We start from the raw sequence: 3,418 nt of genomic DNA on the forward strand, positions 1-3,418 counted from the left end.
TTTCCCCTTTCCCCTGTGATTTTTCTCTTGGCCAGGGTTTAACTATGGGTTGGGACGTGGTCCCTGAGCATGTGGGAGGTGGGCCGTGAGTTAGGAGAAGACATCCTATAGTCTCACACTTTCCTCTTACTTTGGGTAATGGGAGGACAATAAATTTCTCATTTTTTGCAAGTTTAACACCTGCTATAGGCAACATCATTTCTTGGCAGGGGTTTACTCCAACCACACTTATCCTCCCATCTTACCACGTTATCGTTGTCCAATGGCTTTACCCATGTGTAAAAAAAATATTATATATTAAAAAAATGGGGAGGGGGAATGGTAAGTTCAGTGTGAACTTTGACGAACACCATATAAAGTATGTATAAAAGATAATGGATATTTTTTCAAATAAGATCATCTTTGAGAACTAAAAACAACATAAAAGCTAGACAGTCATGTAGAACCTAAAAATGCTGCATTTTTGTCATAGCGTGGGGCCCCATTGATGGTTTTTGTTACTCTCTCAGCATAAGAACACGGCATAACCCATAGCATAAATTTGGCTTTATTACTGCACATTTTCTCTCCACCCATGACCAAATGTGTGTAATTGCAAGAAATTACCTTTTTAAAATTCTGTAGCCAAGAGGGCTTCCACAATCGTAGGTTGGTATCTGCACAAATGGCCACGCCCCCAACCACCTAAGGCCCATTTTGATCCAGAAAAAAAACTGAATACATGGCTGATCAAAGGCTTAAGGACAACTCTCACTACTAGACTGACCATTTCTTTGTTCGTTCGCTTGTTGTCGGCGCTGTGTGTTATAGGGACCACCCGTCGTTTCTACATGTAAAATCTGTTTGCAACAGTGGAGGCTCCTCAGAGGAGGAAGGGGGGACCATCCTCAGGGAATTTCATAAAAACAGTAACATTAAGTTATCCTTTCTAGATAAAACTATACCAAATATATTCACATCACCAAACAATTGACAAAAACACTTTTGAAATGGTCTACTATAGCCTCAACAACACTCTGTAGGGTAGCACCATGGTGTAGCCAGAGGACAGCTAGCTTCCGTCCTCTGGGTATATTGACTTTAATACAAAACCTAGGAGGCTCATGGTTCTCACCCCCTTCCATAGACTTCCACAGTAATTATGAAAGGTTGGAGGACGTCCTCCCAAAGTTATCTTGCAGCACGAACTGACATGTCCACCCAATCAAAGGATCAATTAATGAATCTAGTACTGAAAGTATAAGCTACAGCTAGGTAGCAGTGCATAAAATGTGAGTAGTTGACTCAAAGCGAGAGAAAGTTAAACATTTTGAACAAATTTCTTCCAAATGGAGTAGCAAGAGGGAGCGAGAGCTAGCTATATATATTTTATTTCTCTCCCTTAGCTAGCAAATGCAGCTAGCTAGTTTAGCCAACTCAAATACCCGGCTCAAACATGGGGATGCTATGTTAGCTAGCTACGACTATCCAACACTGGAATTCTTAGAAGGCAAAGTAAGCCTTTGGTTTTACTAATTTAATGCCGCCGGTGTAACTGCTTACTGACTGTACTGCATGATTGTAGTGGGTTCACTAATGTGTTAGTTCTTTTAGCTATGTTGACTAGGATGTTACTTTAGCTAATATGGTGACAATGATAAAGGCTGTGTACAGCGGATATGATATGAAGGTTTGGCTTGGAATGGTTGTTTCGCCTAGTCAGACAGCTGTGTTGTGCATTGAAGGGCAAAGGTGAGAGAGCTCGTAGATGTGAGAAGGAATACAAGCTGTTTGTATGTGGCTCTGAAAGGGAACTGTTTGCGTGTGATCAGGGGTGTATTCATTCCACCGATTCTGTTAAAATGTTTCTTAAATGGGGATAAACATACCTGAATTTGTCCAATAGAAACTTGTTTGCAACTGTTGGACTAATGATTACACCCTAAATCAGCTTGATGCAGGCAAGAGTGTGCAAGGTGGTATTGAATGTGTCACCTTAAATATTTCTTTCGAACCTGTGTGCACTTATGTTGTAAACTTTCATTTATTGGCTAAGTTGTAGCAACATCATGTGTATAGGGAAAATTTGAGTATCATGTAGTAGCCTAAACCTATCAATGTTTCAATGAACTGGGTGAATGGAATATGAATGACAGTCATCCAATATGTTGTAATATAAATACGGCCATGCTCATAAAAAAAAAAATCGTCCTCCCTCATCTTAAACGGCACCGACCACCACTGGTTTGCAAATTACAGCCGGAACTGTTCAGTAGTGCTAAGTACTCTCGGCCTGCAATCCTACTGGTCTGTCATTGTCTTTAGGGTTGTGTGTGTGTGTGCTGTGAGGTGCATTTTTAAGTATGGTACGTCGTGTGTGCGCTTCCCAGTCCCATGCCGCCCCAGCTGAAGCCATGTACTGTTTGGAGGCTCTGGGGCGTCAGTGTTCTGGCTGGTGAATGAAGGGTTAGCTCTGTAGGATCATAATTACCAGAGGCCCCCAGGAACTTTGGCACCCTGCCAGCCCACTCCACTGGGGAACACAGACCACTCCTTCTCTGACCCTGCTGCTGCTTTGTCTTCATACCACTTCCCTCAAGCATTATCTCCCTCCAGCAATGGTCCTAACAGGAACAGCTATATTCAGTCATAAACTCAGCAAAAAAGAAACGTCCTCACTGTCAACTGCGGTTATTTTCAGCAAACTTAACGTGTATATTTATATGAACATAAGATTCAACAACTGAGACAAACTGAACAAGTTCCACAGACATGTGACTAACAGAAATGGAATGTGTCCCTGAACAAAGGGGGGGTCAAAATCAAAAGTAACAGTCAGTATCTGGTGTGGCCACCAGCTGCATTAAGTACTGCAGTGCATCTCCTCCTCATGGACTGCACCAGATTAGCTGGTTCTTGCTGTGAGATGTTACCCCACTCTTCCACCAAGGCACCTGCAAGTTCCTGGACATTTCTGGGGGGAATGGCATTAGCCCTCACCCTCCGATCCAATAGGTCCCAGACGTGCTCAATGGGATTGAGATCCGGGCTCTTCGCTGGCCATGGCAGAACACTGACATTCCTGTCTTGCAGGAAATCACTCACAGAATGAGCAGTATGGCTAGTGGCATTGTCATGCTGGAGGGTCATGTCAGGATGAGCCTGCAGGAAGGGTACCACATGACGGAGGGGGATGTCTTCTCTGTAATGCTCAGTCCGATGATGCTGTGACTCACCGTCCCAGACCATGACGGACCCTCCATCTCCAAATCCCGCTCCAGAGTACAGGCCTCGGTGTAACGCTCATTCCTTCGACGATAAACGAGAATCCGACCATAACCCCTGGTGAGACTAAACCGTGACTCGTCAGTGAAAAGCACTTTTTGCCAGTCCTGTCTAGTCCAGCGACGGTGGGTTTGTGCCCATAGGCGAGGTTGTT

The sequence above is a fragment of the Oncorhynchus kisutch genome, linkage group LG22, assembly GCF_002021735.2.
Source record: "Oncorhynchus kisutch isolate 150728-3 linkage group LG22, Okis_V2, whole genome shotgun sequence".
In the NCBI taxonomy this organism is placed as follows: domain Eukaryota; kingdom Metazoa; phylum Chordata; class Actinopteri; order Salmoniformes; family Salmonidae; genus Oncorhynchus; species Oncorhynchus kisutch.